General features: G+C 43.0%; 1 non-coding gene across 1 annotated transcript; it reads right to left on the bottom strand.

Annotated features, from left to right (window-relative positions):
• Positions 1 to 18,210: 18,210 nt before the first annotated feature.
• LOC149301706 (U11 spliceosomal RNA) lies at positions 18,211 to 18,337 on the bottom strand. The gene has a single exon (XR_016272193.1). It is a non-coding gene; the product is annotated as a U11 spliceosomal RNA (small nuclear RNA).
• Between the last annotated feature and the right edge of the window lie 1,970 nt (positions 18,338 to 20,307).

The following is a 20,307-nucleotide window of genomic DNA, read 5'->3' as shown; positions in this document are numbered from 1 at the left end:
CTAACAACCACTGTTTGTCTTGTTAAACTGAACCTCCATGTTCCAAGACTATGTGCACCAGAATGTTAGGAGTTTATCACACAGGACTGATTCCATGCAGAAACTGATTTTAAACAAGAAAAAAATCTGCAAAAGCGGGTAGATGTTCAAATGACATCAGGGGTTAACCACAGGGAATTTACAGCAATGATTCCAAAATTATGGAATGGCCTACCAGAAGAGATCTGTTGCATTACTACCTTAGAGGCCTTTAAGAAGGCACTCAAAATGGATCTCTTCTGGCGGACTTACCTTTCAGACTCTATATAAAGATCTATGACAATATCCCACTCTTGACTGTGATCACTGACTAGTGATAAACTGATTTTAGAGAACTAATAGGAATTGGTAAATTCAATATTAGTGTTTTATTGATTGTATTAGTATTCTGTATTATTTCTATTACCTTGTATTATTTTATTGTTGTTATCCCGCCTCGATCTTTGGAGAGGCAGGAAATATAAATAAACTCTATTATTATTATTATTATTATTATTATTATTATTATTAACCAGAACAAAAAGTTGGGGGGGGGAAACTTGCGAAAGTGGGTAGATTTTCAGACAATGTTTATGTGAAGGTGAAATAACACTACATTAACCTGAACGGGAAGTTGCCCAAACCTGCTCCTTTTCACTTTTGGGAACTTCTGAAAGTAAAAACGAGTGGGTTTTGGCGACTTTCCATTTGGTTAATGCCTTGTTATTTCACCTTTACACAAACACATCTGAAAAAACAACCCACTTTTGTGGAGGGGTTTCAGACTTTTAAATGCCGTGTCCACACGAGGTTTCAGCAATTTGCCTCCATGTGATAAACTCCTTAGATGGTGAGGACAAACAATGGCAAATAGTCAAAAAGTTCCCATATATCAAATACTCTGATCAAATATTGATCAGAACAGAGGCTGCAGTCAAGAAATCAGAAGAAGACTAGGATTGGGGAGGGCTGCTATGAAAGAACTAAACAAGATCATAAAATGTAAAGATATAATGCTAAACACTAAAGTGAGGATCATCCAAGCCATTGTATTTCCCAAAACCATGTACAGATGTGAGAACTGGATTGTGAGAAAAGCCAATAGGAAGAAAGTTCATTTGAAATGTGGTGCAGGAGAAGAGTGCTAAGAATACCATGGACAGCCAAGAAAACAAACAAATGGGTCCTAGAAGAGATCAAACCAGAACTCTCTGGAAGCCAAGATGACCAAATTGAGGTTTTTGTATTTTGGCCATATCATGGGAAAATTGAATCATTAGAAAAGACAATGATAATAAGAAAGGTGAAGGGCAGCAGAAAAAGAGGAAGACCACATGCTAGGTGGATAAATTCCATTAGGGAGGAGACAGGCCTGAACCTGCAGGACCTAAGCAGAGAGGCTGAGGACCAACTCAAGGACAGCTAACTTCAACAACTATCAGTATACCTACAAGACTAAAACTCTATACTAATTTACTTTTAGAACCTTCTACTGTGCATGTGCTCCAATAAAAGCTGTTATTGGCCCGGTACAGATGGGCCTCGACGCACGTCTTGATGACATGCTAGAGTTGCCTCGGGCGTTGCTTACAGATGCCCCATAACCCTGGCACTTATTCTCTACGTCAAAATGGCGGCACCCTGTACAGATGGGCGCCACCATTTTGACGTGACGGACGGTTAGTGTCTGCACATCACAGTGCAATACTGACATTGCGAGTGTGCCATTGGTGCACTGCAGCATCAGAATCGTGCCGCAAAAAGAACCTGCTTTTTCAGGTTCTTTTTCCACCAGTGGAAAACCGCGCAGTTTGTCTGCTGCGTTTTCCCCCAGCAGAAAACTAGGCGCCGGCAGACCACCCTTTTTGGGCGGTCTGTACCGGGTCATTATTACCCAATTATAATGATGCTTCAAATCACGTGGTTTCATCAGCACATGCTACAAGTCTGTGTTTTCATTCCTCCTGGTTTTTTTATACTCACTTATTTTGTCACATTTTCTGGCATTTTAGCTACAATATTGTGGAATGGTCTGGAACAGAAGGGGTGTCATCACCCCTAGTGATGCCAGTGCTTTCAAGAATCTACTTGGGAGGCTGCAGAAAAGAAGAATCTCACAATTTGTGACTTGGGGCTGATGAAGCTTTTCTAAAGATGCAGAGAGATTGAAAGAGAAAGAGGGAGACAGAGACAGAGATCTTATAGCCACCCTCTCCATAAATTAAGGTAAGTGAACCTTCTGAAAATATTAAAAGATTTTTGTTGTTCTGACTTGCCATCATGACCGCAATGTTTTGGAACAGTATTTTCTTTTATTCCCAATCATTAATTGCAATAAAATAAAATAAAAGTCCAAATGATTTAGCTTAACTTTATTTTATCCCTTGATTCTGCTGTGTGAATAAATTGGGTCAAAATACCCTGTCCCTGGGCTTTGCAAAACAGTGCAAGTTTATTTGCAGCCACCCTCAGTGCCTGCCCTTCACCTTCAGCTTTTACTTGGGTACATAAATTCTGTCCCCTTCTAGAGCTGTGTGTTTCATATCAAGGCACTACAATCTTTATGAGGGTGAAGTGTTTGCAGAGCTCCTTCTTAAGCTGCTTAACATAAGTATGTGTGTGAAAGATTAACAGCTTTATAAGGCAAAGTGGTTAAGTGACAAAAGAGAAGATGATGTAGGAAGGGGAGAAATAGGGAAGCCCCACCAGTCTTCAGCTGCCTGAGGAGCATCCAGGGAACATTACTGAGGGAAGCCGTTTCGGCCAAGCCAGGGACAAGCTGGTGTTGCAGCAAAGAAAGTGAAGATATGGCCAGCTCAGGAAGCACTTCTCAGACCCCAGGTGAAAATGCTGAGAGCATTTAAAACAACATCAAAACACATCTCTTCCAGCAGGCCTACCCAGTCAATTTGAAAAATGACTTTTTAATTTCAGTGTTTTAAAGTATATAGGTATACTTTAATGGTTTCTTTTGGCCCGGTACAGACTGACCTCGCTGCACATCTTGATGATGTGCTAGGGTTGCCTTGGACGTCGCTTACAGATGCCCCACAACTCTAGCATGTATTCCGTATGTCAAAATGGCAGCGCCCTGTACAGATGGGTGCTGCCATTTTGATGTGATGGATGCTTAGCATCCCCACATCGCAGCGCGATACTGATGTTGTGAGTGTGCCACTGGTGCACTATGGCATCAGTATCACACCGCAAAAAGAACCCGTTTTTTACAGGCTCTTTTTGGTCCGCGAGGAAGCCGCACGGTTTGTCTGCTGCAGCTTCCTCACAGAACAAAACAAGGCACCGGCAGACCGCCCTTTTTAGGCACTCTGTTCCGGGCCATAGTATTTTAACTGTTTGGCTTTTTCATTTCATTTTTAAATGTGTTTTGTATTTTAATATGTTGTGCCTTGCCTCAAGCCTTGAGGAGAGGAGAACAAGAAATAAAATTTATCATCCTCATCATTTCTACATTCTAGAGCAGGGGTAGGCAATGTTTATTTATTTGTTTACAGCATTTCTCTTGGTCCCTGAAGCCAACAGAGGTAGTTAGGTGATGGACAAGAGTTTGTATGTATCCAAGCAAAGGCTACATATGTTGCCCAGCATTTTCATGTAGCTCCCATGTACATGTGATGACATCTCTGGAAAAAAGTGGACTGATTCAGTGCTTGGAACTGCACATGACAGGTGACAAATAATAAGTGATACTTGACGATTGGGCCATCAAGATAGAGTGTTAGCAGGGAGCTGTTTTTCTCATTGCAGGTTCTTTCAAAATTGTGTCCACTTTAACCTATCTTAGGTGGGGTACAGACCTCCAGAAAGAGGCGGCCAGGAGCCGCCTCTCTTTTCCGTGTAGCTATGCAGAAAACAAAGGAGTGCTGAAAAGCGGCTCCTTTCACCGCCGCCGCAAACGGGTGGTAAAAGGCGGCGGCGCAAGCACGTCGCTGCTGCACAGGTCCATGAGGATGGTGTGCAGTAGTGACGTCACAGTTGTGCGTGCTGTGTATATGGTGCTGCGCAGCAATGACATCATGGTGACATGCTAGGGTTGCAGGGTGTCTGGAAACGGTGCCCCGAGGCAACCCTAGCACGTTGCCAGGACATACTAAAGGGCCCGTCTGGACCGGGCCTAATTCAACAGACTTCCTTTCTCTTCTGTTGTTGTTCTGTGCCTTCAAGTTGTTTCCAATTTATAGCAATCCTAAGGTGAATCTTCCTCTAAGGCTGAAGGAGTGTGACTTTCCTAAGGGCACCCAGTGGATTTCCATGGCTGAACAGGGATAAGAACCCTGGCTTCTACAGTCACAGGCTAACACTCAACCACTGTGTGTCACCAAACCAAGAAGAAGTGGGGAGTTTCAGAAACAAGTCTTACAAATCTCAAAGATGAAAGGGGCATCATAATGCTGCACCTCACCTTAGAGGTCACAAAAAGGTGTGTGTGAAGGCTATAGTACATATAAAGGCGAAGGTGTTCTCCGTTGACAAGGTTGTCAAACCGTGTCTGACCGTAGAGGCCAGTACTCATCTTTGTTACTAAGCCTAAGAGTCAGCATTATCAGAGACTACTCTGTGATCATGTGGCCAGCATGATTACACATAACGATGTGTATGTCATTAAATATTGGCCAAAACTTAGTGAAGGAAGAGGAGGAGACTGCTTTTAAAGAAAAGTTGAACTATGATATCAAGACAATCCTCCCTTAGAACCAAGAAATTTTGTAACTTACAGATGTCTACAGACTCTCAAGGGACTCTTTGTGTGACTTAAGCTTTGAAAGAGCAGTAAACTATCTGAATATGACTTCCAAATAGAATCATAGAATCAAAGAATCATAGAGTTGGAAGAAACCACAAGAGTCATCCAGTCCAACCCCCCTGCCATGCAGGAAATCTCAATCAAAGCATCCCCAACAGATGGCCATCCAGCCTCTGCTTAAAGACCTCCAGGGTAGAAGACCTCACTACACTCTGAGGGAGTGTGTTCCACTGTCGAACAGCCCTTACTCTCAGGAAGTTCCTCCTAATGTTGAGGTGGAATCTCTTTTCCTGGAGCTTGCATTCATTGTTCCGGGTCCTGTTCTCTGAATCAGCAGAAAAAAAGGTTGCTCCCTCCTCAATATGACATCTCTTCAAATATTTAAATAGGGCTATCATATGAGCTCTTAACTTTCTTTTCTCCAGGCTAAACATCCCCAGCTCCCTAAGTCGTTCCTCATAGGACATGGCTTCCAGACCCTTCACCATTTTAGTTGCCCTCCTTTGGACACGCTCCAGTTTCTCAATGTCCTTTTTGAGTTGTGGTGCCCAGAACTGGACACAATATTCCAGGTGGAGCCTGACCAAAGCAGAATATAGTGGCACTATTACTTCCCTTGTTCTAGACACTATACTTTTATTGATATCATTTATTTACTAAGTGATACTGTACCAAACACTTTCAAAAAGATAGCCTGTTTTGCTTCTAGGCATGAATTTTTAGGAGGAAGTTCTGTAATTACAATAATTTTATTTATTTATTTATTTATTTATTTATTTCAAGAATGTATATCCCGCCTTTCTCCCACAATGGGATTCAAGGCAGGTTACAATAATTTAAAAAGACAAAATAAATTTTAATAGACAGAAGTAAAAGTGTTAATTTACAAAAGTTTAAAAAATTATTAAACATTATTAATTTTAAAACATAAGTTAAAACACAGTTAAAACCAGCACAAGTAAAATTCAGCCACCAGACCTCTGCCTAAATAAAAATGTCTTCAGCTGCCAGCGGAAAGAGAGCAGGGAGAGGGCTGGCCTGACTCCCATGGAAGGGAGTCCCACAGTCTGGGAGCAGCTATGGAGAAGGCTTTCTCCTGAGTCCTCGCCAAGCACACCTACGAAGGTGGTGGGATTGAGAGAAAGTCCCTTCCTGTGGATCTTAGTGCTTGGGGTGGCTTGTATATGGAGATATGGTCCCTCAGATAGTCTGGACCCAAGCTATTTAGGGCTTTCAAGGTCAAAACCAGCACCTTGAAATTCTGCCTGGAAACGGCACACAACCTGAGATTTCAGGGGGAGTATAACCCCATCCATCACTGGTGACACCGCACCCTGGATGACCTCTCCTAGTGGTTTCATATAGATGTTAAATAACATAGGGACAGAAGAGAACCCTTAGGGACCCCACAGGCCAAAGGCAGGGGGTCAAAAAGGCATCTCCTAACACTACCTTCTGGGCTCACCCCTTCAGGAAGGAGTGGAACCACTGCATAATAGTGTCCCCAAGTCCCATCTTAGAAAGACGTCTCAGAAGGATACCATGGTTGATGGTATCAAAAGCCACTGAGAGGTCTAGCAGGACCAACAGGGACACACTCCCCTGACCCTGTGTGGGTCATTCACCAAAGCGACCAAAGCTGTCTCAGTGCCATAGCAAGGTCTGAAGCCAGATTGAAATGGATCTAGATAATCCATTTCATCCAGAAACCCCAAGAGCCAGGAGGCCACCACTTGCTTCAGACCCTTGCCCAAGAATGGAATATTAGAAACTGGCCAATAGTTATCCAGAACGGTGGGATCTAGGGAGGTCTTTTTTCAGTAATGGTCTCACCACAGCTTCCTTTAGGCAGGATAGAAATCTGTCTTGCTGAAGTGAAGCATTCACCACTGCCTTTACACACTTGGCCAGTCCCCCTCTAGCTGCTTTCAGAAGCCAGGAAGGCCAAGGATCCAGTATACATTTGTGGTGCTCAGTTCTCCAAGGATTCTGTCCACATCCTCAGGTTGCATAAATTGAAACCTATAGTGATAGCAATAGTAAGTACATTTCTATACCGCTTATCAGTTCACTTAAGCACTCCCAAAACGGTTTACAAATTGTAAGCTAATTGCCCCCAACAATCTGGGGACTCATTTTAGCAACCTTGGAAGGATGCAAGCCTGAGTCGAGCTTGAGCCCTTTGACTGGTATTGAACTCACAACCTTATGGTTTGTGAGTGAGTAGTTGCAGTACAGGCATTTAACCACTGCGCCACCAGGGCTCATATAACTTATCCAATAATACAGACAAGCAGGCATCAAGATTATATCCACTGGACCTGTGTCAATTACAGCATCCAAGTCAGAGCAAATCCGAGCGATTTTGTCTGAAAAGTGTCTTTCATATTCTTCACAGTGAGCTGTTGAGTGGTCTTTGTCTTCTTCTTGGGGGGCAGAATTTAAGAAGTCCCTGATTTCTTGGAATAGCTTTGCTAGACGGCACTGTACAGATGCAATGGTGGCAGAGAAGTATAATTCCTTTGTTGCCACCATTGCCACAGCATAGACTTTCCAATGAACTCTAGCCCATGTTTAGTCGGACTCACTCCCAGGCTTCTGCCATCATCACTCTAGTCCCTGTCCCACTCATTTCATCACCATCAGCTCCCTGGTAAACCAGGGAGCACATTTGGCTCCACTTTGTGGGAGGAGACACTTAGGGGCAATTGTGTCCACTGCCCTGACCATTTCCCCATTCCAGAGATCAGTCAGGGCTTCGACATGATCATCTGCCAAGGCAAAAGAAAACTCCCCAAGAGCCATCAGGAACCCACCTGGATCCATTTGTCTCCTGGGCAGACCATCTTAATCAGCCTACCACCCCTGCAGAAGGTGTCTGAGTCCCAGTGAGTGTAAACTCTACCAGGTAGTGATCAGTCCATGACAATGGAAATGCAGGAACCACTCCCAGATCACTATCATCCTGCCCAGAACAGAAGACCAAGTCCAGACTGTGTCCTGCCACATGGGTGGCTCCAGATATTACTTGGGACAGCCTCATGGTTGTCATGGCAGACATGAAGTCCTGAGCTGCTCCTGACAGAGTAGTCGCTACCTGGATGTTGAAGTCCCCCAGCACAACAAGGTGAGGGCAGTCCAACACCACCACAGAGACCAACTCAGCCAGCTGAGGAAGGGAGACTGTTGTGCAGCAAAGTGCATGATACACCAACAGAATCCATATTCTGCCTGGCCACCCATCTTTAAATAGACACACTCATACCCCGTAGACTGTGGGACAGGGCACCTGGTAAGGGAGATGGCATCCTGATAGACCACTGCAGTCCACCTCCCCACCCCCCAAGCCTCATCTGCTGATGTATGGAGAATGCAGGTGGACAAAGCTGGGAGAGATTAGCCACCACCACCACCACCACCCTCAGCAAGGTCTCTGCAATACAAACTAGGTCAGCATGCTCATCCAGGATCAAGTTCTGGCTCAAGTCCTGGATCAGTGGTGTCTTTCCATTCACTGACCTAGCATTGAGGAGCACCATTTTCGGCCTATTTGAAGTGGTCACCTTGAGAATAACCAGTGCCCTGTGGCTCTCCCTTCTTCCAGGGTAATAGTGCTGACTCCCCAGTGTCAGAATCCACCTTAAGTCAGTCATTCAGGGTATATTCTGCCATGAGGTTTGTAGAGACAGATGATTAGATAGATGATAGCTAGCTAGCTAGCTAGCTAGCTAGCTAGCTAGCTAGATAGATAGATAGATAGATAGATAGAGATAGGGAGATAGATAAACCGCAGAGTGGGGGTCAGGGAATAGGTTCTCACCCACAAATAGGGAAGATATAGATACACATATAGAGAGAGGAAGTAGAGATATAGATAGACAGTCACTTTGAGAATAGGGGGCTGCCACCATGAGGAATGGGCCGGATGGTCACGTATTGCATGGCAGTTAGGCAGTTTTATGAGGGGTTGTTGGGAAACTGATACCAAAGGTGCATACAGTCTTAGATCTCTACTTGGTAGAGGAACTAGGAACCAAATGGCCAAAAAAAACCCTTCTTCCCCCCCTTCAGAACAAAGGGAGAAATTCTACATCAAAGGCTGAACCGAAGGGAACCAACTCAAAGGGAGGGGTCTGGGGAATTCTAAGGTTCTGTCTCTATTTGGAGTTCTTCAGATTCAACAAAGACGTGGCCAGGAATACTTCTACTCAAGTCCTTACAATAAACTTTCTGATCTACCTGAACTTTGTCTTGGATTTTTGGTCAGAGTAATCCCAAGTCTCACACCCAGGCCATATCTCCCTCTGTCTACTACTGTCATAATGCTGCTCCCTGGGCTACATCCCCTCCCATGACCTCCTTATAGCACATGTTGCTGTTGGTGGCAGGTTATTTAAAAGATGCCAACAACTCAAACCACCCCTCCTCTTCCAGCTGAATAGATTGGCCCTGGCCCTCACCCTCACTTCCCCGTTTTTGCTGTTTTGATGGCAACCCTCCCAGAAGCAGCCCCCTCACAGCAAGCAGCCAGTTTATATCCCCTTTCCCAGAGGCAGGCATTTCTCCTTGTATTGCATGGGCCCTGAAATGGGCCCATTGCTTTCCAAAATGGAGGCATGTATGGGCGCGCACGGAACAGGATGGGGCTAGGAAAGCATGTTACTGCACAAGGGAATGCCGCTGCTGCATCCTACATCCGTTCCAGAAGGTGTGATTTCTAAGAACGCTTTGGAACAGTTCTCAGAAATTGTGCCCTTTGGAATGGATGTAGGATGCGGTTGGAACGCCCGGCAGCAGTGGCAGCATTCCCTTGTGCAATAAGATGTGTTCCTAGCCCCATCCCATTACGTGTGCGCCCATGTGTGCTCCTGTTTTGGAACTGTAATGACTGGACAGGCCCTGTTTCAGGGTCCGTGCGATAAACATCAGGAAGTAGTTGGGTGTCTGGGTCCTGGCTCTGACAGTCCACCAGGTAAGGTAAGGCCAACAGCAGCAGCATTAGCAGTAAGCAGGCAAGAGGGTGGCAAACCTCTTCCTGGGGTGTGGGAATGGCAGTTTGTCTCTGCCCCTGTTCTGGCTCCCCTTTGTCCCACAGGCACCTAGCTTATGGCCCCATACAGACAGGCCAAAATAAAGCTGCTTCAGGTCACTTTGGAGGTATGATGTTTAAATGATGCATGCATCCTAAGAGTCCAGAAGCTATGCCAAAGCTACAATCCAGTCCTAAGGCTGGGAGCACATCTTCGGTGCAGCTTCCAGACTCTTAGGACGCATACATAATTTAAACAGCATATCTCCAAAGTGACCCAAAGCAGCTTTATTTTGGCTTGTCTGTATGGTGCCTTATATCCCTTTTCAGAAGGTGCAGGTGTTCCTCCATGGCTATGCAGCCAAGAACGGACTGGGTGCCTGGATCCTGTCAGGGAGGAGTGTCCCAAAAGTCCACCAGGTAAAGTGAGGTCAGCAGCAAATTTCTTCCTGGGGTGTGGGGATGACAGTCCTGGTCTCCCCCTGTGCTGATAATTAAGTTTTAGGGTCGATTTGAGCCTACAGGAATGATGTTTTCAGATGACTTTACCCTTGTGATGTAATGTAATGCATTTGCAATATATTTGATCTTTGTGTTTTATTTGATTTCTTTTTTGTAATGTCTTACTCTACACAAAAAAATTTGCTTACTTAGTTACATCATGTCTCATATATTTAAACATATTTGTGGCCTGGATGACAGAAGTGAAAGAAACTGATTTCTACATTTACTTTCTTCCTTGTGGAGTAATATTTACCCTTGGGTCTTGTATGCTGCTGCAGTTCAGAAACCAAATGAAACATCAAGTCAAGCATACTTTCCCTCTCTAGATATCAAGGAGAACAGCATAATTCAGCCAAAGGGGAAAATCCATTTTGAGTCCCAGCTAGTATAGATTTACTGAAATGAATTGGAATCTTTACTCATCACTCATGTAAGGCCCATGCGTTTCAATCATCTAACCACTGTTCACTACCACTGATGTCCAAGGAAAAGTGTTGCACAACCAGTGGAGATGATTTTTTTATCCTGGTGCAGATATCTGTCATGTACTCACAGTTTTTGACTCAGGAACCCAAACCTTCAAGTCTTATTGAGAAGCCAAAGCATTTCACAGCAAAGTGATGTTGTTAAAGACTGCTTTAATATGATACTTTTCTGCCATAACAATAAAGAGGTTTTGTGTTATCATTTATTGTCTAAGTGAATTTCATCATAGGTGCACAGCCATAAAACAATGTCATCTATTTGTCAAAGTTGTTAGATTGAAAAGAATAATGTGTTTACCAGTATTTTATATGGTTGAACATTGCCTCAGTTTTTATTGTTTTGGGATATTTACAAGCATTCCTTAGAAGCAAACTGCCCGTTTGCATGGTATATTGTTTTAAGAAGGCACCACCTGGGTATTTCCCAGGATTTAGGAAAATGTAGCACCAGGACGGGGGCAGTTTTAGTATTTGCCAGAGTCCCATCACCAATCTATTGCCTTAACAACTTTACCATTTCCAGTCTGCACAGAGTATCCGAGGAAAGTTTTTTGTGGGTTTTTTGGGCTATGTGGCCATGTTCAAGGAAACTTTGGACATGTGCATAGGTCTTCTCAGGCCCCAGCAGTTGATTTCTTGAGCTCTAAGAAGTAGAAAAAGCTCCTAGTTTAGTCTCAAGACTCACAAATATCTTTTGTATGGTTGGGGAATACTTTACTTTTTCCACCTCTTTGGTGAAATCATCTTCGGATGCAGGGATGGCTCTGCTAATAGGCAGAGGGACGTTGTCACTTCTGGTGGCATATATCTGGGAGTAGGGATGTGAAGAATATATTTTTAAAATTTTATAAAAATAGCTGAAAAAACATGTCTCTTGAGTGCCAAGAAACTGACAAGAATTTTAGACTGATGAGAATCTACAGTTTGGGACATTGTGTCCAAAACGTGGTACACAGTTACTTTCTACAGAAAACAGCATTTTCTGCAAAGAAAGTAATTTTTCACTGCCAGAATGCCATCTTCTGTTGAGAAAATATTGCTTCCTCCACATACAATGTTTTCTGCTAATAAATACCACATGGGAATTTTGTTCCGAAAGAGGGAATGTCAACACTGGACATAAGTCTGGGGCCACTCTGGAACATTATGCTCTGGAACTGGCCCTGGATTGGTCACAATGACGGTTGCATGCACTGGGCTGAACCCAGTGCAGAGGCCCAGTGTTGTCCACATGGACCAGCCAGGCTGATACCACATCAGCATGTCTGGCCTGGCCCACGTTCTTCCATACCTACAGGAGCTCTATAGACTACCAGCATGCTGCCACTTCTCCAGAAGGTCCACCCATGAGAACAACAAAAAGAGAAGGTAGAGGGACCCCCGATCATATGGCAGCCAAGTGATCAGTTGGTCTGGAGAACCTCGCCATGTGACTGGAGGTTCCCTCTATCGCTCTTCTCATTGATCTCATAGGTAAGAGATGCAGCAGCATGTCAGATGACCTGTCCATGGAGCTCCTGCAGGTGTGGAAGCAGCAGCGGCTGCTCCAGGGTCAGGTCATTCTCTTACCTATGCTGCTCAGTGTAGGGAAGGGGAATGGTGTGTTGCCTGGCATGTGCAGGTGACCCAGCCCAAATTAGGCCCAATACAGCTGTTTATATGACACAAACCCCCATGCTCACCCTAATTTTTCCCAACTTTGCCAACTCAGGGGCAAGGCTGGGTTAACAGAGAACAGTGTTTCACCAGAAGTCACTGGAAGTCATGCAAACAGACAGCACACTTAGCCAGGAAAAATTAATCAAGATCAGATTCTGCATAATCCCTTTATTGATAGGAGTGATGGTGTGTGATAGACCTGGCGTTTGCAAAAGAATTAAAACCCAGGTATACCACCCTCTGGAGGAGATACTTCATTGTCCAGAGAACAAAGGCAATGATTGTCCAGTCATTTACAGGTACTTTTCTCATTCTTCTCTCCTGGAAACTTCATTTTAATCCCAAAATCTTCCCCAGGATATGCTTTGCCCTATAGATATGCCTGCTAAGACACCCCCAAGCTGGTTTTACTTGAGATTCAGAAAGACACTCTGTCAGTATCTCACTTAATTCCTCAATATTGCGGGCAGCTGTTGAGCCATTTCACTTCACAGAATCCCCCGAATCGAACCTCTGCTTCTGGAACTAGTACAATATCACCTGCTGCAATCCCTCAAGTTGCTATCTGCTAACACCTTTTGTATCATTAGTTCTTGTGAATGTGTGTCAGTGTGAATGGTGATTCCCTTTTACAAATAAAACTACGGTGGGATACAGACCGCCCAAAAAAGGTGGTCTGCCGGTGCCTCCTTTTCCACCGGTGGGAAGCCAGTTTCCCGCCAGCAAAAAAAGAACCCGCAAAAAGCAGGTTCTTTTTCTGGCGTACTTGTGACACCTGAGTGCCCCAATGGTGCACTCATGATGTCATAAGTGCACCGTGATGTGCGGATGCTAAGCATCCATCGTGTCAATATGACAGCACCCATGTAGACAGGACACCGCCAGTACACACTAGGATTAGGGAGCGTCTGCATGGTGCACACTTCCTAACCCTAGTACCGCCGCCAACACGCCACATTTTGCCCATCTGTACCAGGCTAACATTTGAAACTTATATTCTGGAGTTCTGTTTCTCAGAACAGATATGCATAGACTTGTCCTCTGCTTTTAGTTTATTATTTATTTATTGAGGGCATTTATATCCCATTCTTCATCCCAAGCCCTCTCAGCAGCTTGAATTTTGTTAATAAAACTCCCCTAATAAATATTGATTGTAAATGCCCTCTCAGGACCCTGCCATTTTGTGTAACATATGTGACACATATGTGACTGGGTACAATCCTTGAGCTTAAGTAGAGTTCTGTGACTTACTTTTATGCACTCTATTATTTTATTATTTCTATAGGATGTGAATTTATTGTATAGTTTATTGTACAGTCACTTTGTATTTTATCCTATCTTGTAAAACCATGCCTTAAGTATTAAAATACAAAGAGGCATAATTTACAATAAATGCTACTTAGCTACTTTGTTAAATTTTACCCCATGGTAAAAAACTGTCTTCTTTGTTCTTGTAATAGTCTATGACCATAAGAAATTGCTGAGTGATAGGTTTTAATTTTTATGCCACCTTGACTCTCAGTCACAATATCCTTTAATCCTTCTTCTGGTATTTCAAGGACAAAAATTATGACCTCAGTTGTTGCCTTTTCTTCCAAGAAAAGTGTTACTACTGTAGTTTAAAAAAATACTATTTTCCCCCTGTAACATCTGATCATTTGACAGTTGTAAAAACTGGAAAGGGAGAGTGGCCTATCACATCTGCAGAGCAAGCTTTTAAATGTGATTCTTCCAAACTTGTGGGCCAAAGGGTTAGGAGGATAAGAGAGGAGAAGAGAAATGGTTGAAGAGGGTGAAGATTGGGAGACGGAGGAGGAGAAGATTGGTTAACGGAAGGATGAAAAGAATGGGAGGAGTGTGAGAGGAAGAGAGAAAGAAATGATGAAGGAGGAAGGGAGGGAGGCTGGGATGATAAGACTGATATGTGACATCTGATGATTTTGTTTGTTAGATAGAGAGTTAGATATGTGGGGTCAAATTGGGATAAATTGCAGAGGTGATGAAGAATTCTGATGTGTGATGATTCATGTTCAATTTTATTACTTTTATGTATTATCATCTTAACGCTGTAATACATTCATTTTTATTTTTTTTACCCAATTTTGTATCTTGAACCTGCGGTATAGATTTTTATGATCAGTTTTATAACTATGTCTCATACGTCTAATGTACTTACATTGTTTTACATTTATATGACAGCCATACAGTACTTTATATACATTTCAGATTCTGCTCTTTTCTAATTGCTATAGAATTTCATAGTGTGTTTTACTTGTTTTAGTGTTATTTTGTGTTGTTTTGAAATGGCTGAAGGGCTAATCATTAAACATTTCTTCTTGTTGTTAGATATATTTGTGAAATAATAAGTCTGGAATAACAATAAAAAAATAAAACCAAAACTCGTGGACCAAAAGCAAGAAGTTTCCCTTGCAGTTGCCCAGGCTGTTCTTACCTCTCCAGATACTAAAAGCGCAGCTTATACCTCTGGCTTTTATCCAACTGCTACTCCCTGCGGAGACAACAGGCAGAGTAGAAGCTTGGCACTAGTCAATGGGAGCAAAGCCAGGAAAGGTGGAGGCTGCTCCCAGGAGTGAGTATATAAGAGGGAGGAGCAGGTTTGGAAGATGTTGTTTAGTGTGCCCTAAAGGGTTAAGAGCCATTGAGGCTGGATTAGGCTGCTGTGAAGGCAGTTAGAAAGGGTTTTAGATACCAAGAAAGGTACAAAGAGTGCCCTTAATTAAATTGTTGTAGACATAGTGTTTGGTGACTAGAGGAATCAGAGGTAACCAGAAGGGTTAGAAGATACAAAGGTTTAATAAAGGTTTTGTAAGAACTTAAGGTGGGTTACAAACCTTGCAAACCACGTGACTCCCTCGCGGAGCAAAAAAGGAGCTACAAAATGGAGCTCCTTCTCGCGGCGTGGCTATGACGCCGCAAAGCGCCGCTGGTGCACTCGCGGCATCATAGCCGCCGCGACACATGCAGAAGCACAGTGTCCGCTACGTAAAAATGGCGGCGGCCGTGTACTTTAATGGCAGTGTGTAACCCGCCCCAGTCTGTAAGGAAAGATATATAAAGCTAAAGGGAAACAATTACAAAGACAAGCTAAAGAAACTGTTATATTGTGTAACTAATAAAGTATTTATACACCATATCCATTGTGGACACCACCCACTGAAAGAGCTACTGTATTCAGCCTGACTTGTAAATTAATTTATTACTATGTTTCAATAAGCAGCTGTCTGAACTGATTTCAGAAACATATATTAAAAATGCTTCTAACATTGAGAAAAGTCTTTTAGATTTGGGACACATTAGATAGTGGGTGTGTAAGAGAATACACTCGTCCCTCCACATTAGCTGGGGTTAGGGACACAGGACCATAGAGTCACGCTGGAGGACCTAGAGATTCCTAGAGAGAACATATTAATATAATCTGTGAATAATCAAATCTGCAGAAGTCAAAGTCGCAAATGTGGAGGGACGAGTGTAGTTGGTGCCAAGCTGGGGAAAAACTTGGGACCCAGATGGCTGGCATCTAAAGAGAGTTATAGTACAGGAGACACTTAAGAGAGTCCTGAGTTCAAGTCTCACCTGAAAAATTGGTGGGATAGTGGCCATCATCTTCACATAATTGGCGGCAGCGGTGGGATCAAAAAGACCCATTCTGCTGCCATCTGAGAAAAGAAGTTGAGTGGGTGAGTCTCACCTTCACACCCCCAAACAGAGTAGGCTCATTAATTCAATGGGAATTTACTATGTCAGTAGATTCACTGTTCTACTCTGTGGAGACAAATACTGAATTTAAGCTTTTGACTCTCTTTCATACATTAGATCAAATGTGAAATAGTTTTTTTTCTTGTATACCTTGGTACAGAAATGTGACACATACTACTAAGCTCTAGAGCAAGGTTCGGCTCTTCCAAAGCTGGACAGACTACACATGCCAACATCTTTAAGTATTGCCTGAGTGGGGATAATGGGAGCTGAGGACTAGTCACATCCAAGGAGACTCACATTACCCAGTCTGGTCACAGACTCATTAAATACTATTGGGGAACACTGGCTAGCTGCCAGAAGTCAACATGGACAACTCTTTCTTAGTTCAATGCAACACAGTAGCCCTCCTGAATCAATCCTGTATCATAAATGAAAACAGAGTAGGGATGTGAAAATCTCAAGGTCTCAATTTCATTGCTGCAAAACACACTGTAAAACAGTTTGAGAACACCTTTAACTGCCCTGGCTGAATGCTATGGAATTCTGGGAACTATATGACTGCTCTCCACTAAAGCAGGGTGCAGTTATTGCAGAGATGCAACTCATGTTGCCTCCCCCCCCAAGATGTTGCTGGACTGCAAACTCCAGTTTTCCTCACCATTAGCTAACTGGCTGGAATTGCTGGGACTGCCTGAGGTTAACATCCAACAACATCTGGACATTCAGATGTTTACCAATGCTCTTTAAACACTATACAGATGGGTGCTATAGTGTGCCCTCATCACGTGCAAGGGGTGGGACTTCCAGATGCCCCTCACCCCTCGCATGTGACGAGGGCATCAAAATGGCGGCGCCCTGTACAGATGGGCACTGCCATTTTGATGTGACAGACGCTTAGTGTCCGCACGTCGCGGCGCCATTGGCACAATGCAGCTTCATAATCGCACCACAAGAAGAACCCGGGTTCTTTTTGCTCTGCGGGGAAGTCTCACGGTCTGAAGGCTGTGGCTTCCCCATGGAGCAAAGCAAGACGCCAGGAGACCGTCCTTTTTGGATGGTCTGTCCCGCGCCTTAGATACCTTTTCTGGTAGCCCACAACCTTCAAAAATCAGTTGGAGGTTTACATCTTGTTCATTGCCGAGTCATTAGATCTGTGTTGATACCAAGTTGTAAGGAAATCTAGAATAGCTTTAGAGAACTCCTCAGGTGGGATTTATATATTAACTTATAGATAATTTAGCATAGATTCCAGAATTTATTTTGATCAGATCTCTGCATTGCTTGCTCTACTGGAGGCACCCCTCTTTTCTCACTTTGATCACTCAACAGCAGTTAGTCATATGCCTGTTCACCCTTGTAATCCACTTGGTATATTAATCAGAATTGACTAACTCCCATGCTGTTGTTATCCATGGGACGTAGTAATAGTTACCTTTTTATTCTGACTTGTGCCCATGATTTTAGAACAATTTATTTTTAACTGTTGATGATAGCAGTACATAGTTTGCCAAGGGCTCTTATAAGATATGTACAAGTTGGAAATGGAAGGATAATATCATCAAGATGAATAATAGGGAGAAGATGTTTGAGCCAATTTTGGTAGGGAAAAACCTGTCTCAGCAAGAAGGAGTCAGATGTACAGTGTGTACAGAACACACACATCCTGGCTTCTACGCAGTTTACTAGGCTTTGGATTGAAAAGGGGCTGTATATAAAACATGGAAATAAAATAAGATAAACAAACAGGCAAAATCTGAGATAGGATAAGCTCTAAATATGTATATAATAGCAAACATATGTCCACATGTCAGTCTGGTACAATGGAAAGCCTACGGGCCTAGTCCAAAACAACCAGTAACACCAGTGTGGCCCGTGGAAACACTTGGAGTAGTTAACAGTGAATACTATAAGACTGTATTTGGGAATGAAGGAAGATTTGAATTAATAGGGTCCAGATGATTCAATTATAATTCATTCCAAAAGAAATGGAACGGTACTTATCTAATAGTGACCTCCTCAGTATTTTAGAACAAGTGAGTATCAGCTACTCAGGGCAGAAAAAATAAAGCCTCCAAAATCTCTTTATACCAATTCTACACAGAAAGTTAGAAGGCCACAACCAGCTCTCTCCATGTGCTATTCATAGCAGAAGTTCCTTTTTAAAAGAGGGCTGGAAAGGCTGAGCATGTAAATCATGGGGCTGCCATGTGATACTGAAGTTTCCCAGTAACAACACTAACTACTCTTGCATTCACTTGCATTCAGAAATTCAGTTATTGAGGCCCTAGTTTAAAACAGATTTATTTTTGTAGGTTTTCAGAGTGTAAAGAAGGGTTTAATGAAATTATATTAGATTCTGTATTTTATTGTTTTTATGTTATCTTGTGTGTAATTTTATACTTTCAGTAGTGATCATGTTCATACAGCGATTGTTTTTTGTGGTTGTTTTCTATGTTTTTATGGGGATTGTTTAGTACATGGGGCTGATGTGAAGAAAACTGGGATATAAATCAAATGAGTAAGTGTTCTCTGTGGTAAAAGTTCTCATTGCATGTAATCTGGGAATTTTTTGCAATTATACTAAACCAGTGATGTAATATTCCATTTCAGGAATTGGGTGGTTGACCTTTCATACATGTACTGTTTCCTTGATCAAGAGGAATCATACAATCATGCAGTTGGAAGAGACCCCTAGAAGGGCCATCCAGTCCAACCCCATTCTGCCATGCAGGAACTCTCAGTCAAAGCATCCCCTGAGACAGAGGGCCATCCAGCCTCTGTATAAAAAACCTCCAAATTAAGGAGATTCCACCACTTTCTGAGGGAATGTTTTCCACTGTCAAACAGACCTTACTCTCAGGAAGTTTCTCCTAATGTTGAGCTGGAATCTCCTTTCCTGTGGCTTGCATCCATTCTTCTGTGTTCAAGTCTCTGGAGCAGCAGAAAACAGGTTTGCTCCATTCTCAATGGAGTTTATCACACGGGAGGAATTTCTCTTTATTTCGAATGAAAAGAAAGTGGGGCCAGGATGCATTCATGTGAATTCGCTAGTTCAGCGAATTTACGTGAATTCAAATTGCGTTCAAACTGACTTCCCGTTGCCTGAAAATAGCTTGCCATTGCCTAAAATTACGTGTAATCACCTCACAGTCCAAACACAATCATGGGGTTAGCATGTGAAATCCCATGATTGCGTTCGGACTGACTTCCCGTTGCCTGAAATTGTGTGTGTTAGTCTATCATGCTATAATGTATGATTGTGTTCGGATTGCCATTGGATTATACTTCCAATTTCCCTTGCCTGATAACGTCCAATGTGACATCCCTTTAAATACTTAAACAGGGCTATCATATAGCAATAGTAATAGCAAGTACATTTCTATATCACTTATCAGTGCACTTAAGCACTCCCTAAGCAGTTTACACAGTGCAAGCTAATTGCCCCCAATAAGCTGGGGACTCATTTTAGCGACCTCAGAAGGATGCAAGCCTGAGTCGAGCTGGAGCCCTTTCACTGGTATTCAACTCCTAACCTTATGGTTTGTGAGTGAGTGGATGCAGTACAAGCATTTAACCACTGCGCCACCAGAGAATGCCTTAACCATCTCTTCTACAGGCTAAACATACCCAGCTCCCTAAGGGACTGTGCAGGCCGCCCCTTTTACAGCCAGATCAGGGCCGCGGCAACCGCACGCTGCAGCCCTGATCTGGCCTTTGCAGGGTGCAAAAAGGAGCCATAAAATGTTGCTGGTATTGGGGGACCATTAGAGGATCTCCCATTGTCCCAAGTACAAAAGAGGATGTTGGGTAGAAAAATTAAGTGCCCCTTCCCTTATCCCCACCAATAAAATTATAATGTTAATGTTAGCTGTGCTTCCTTCTGCACAGCTGAGAGTACCACAATTTTTCTCCCAACATTTCCCTCCTTTGTTTTTAATATAAATAATTCACAACAGACAGGTTTGCAATAAAAATATATATCATATTATTTTTTTAAAATAATGTTATTTAAAAATTAAAAAAAACCTCTTCTGTTTCAAAAATGGGGAAGAGCAGGATGAAAAAGTTAACTGAAGGGAAGGGAAGGGAAAAGAAACATGATGCATTTAAACTGGGAAGGCAAGGGCAAA

The sequence above is a fragment of the Sceloporus occidentalis genome, unplaced genomic scaffold, assembly GCF_023333645.1.
Source record: "Sceloporus occidentalis isolate IW3139 unplaced genomic scaffold, rSceOcc1.0.p SCAF_20, whole genome shotgun sequence".
Taxonomy (NCBI): domain Eukaryota; kingdom Metazoa; phylum Chordata; class Lepidosauria; order Squamata; family Phrynosomatidae; genus Sceloporus; species Sceloporus occidentalis.
The sequence above is the reverse complement of the archived record's forward strand: the minus strand, read 5'-3'. Positions and strand labels throughout refer to the sequence as shown.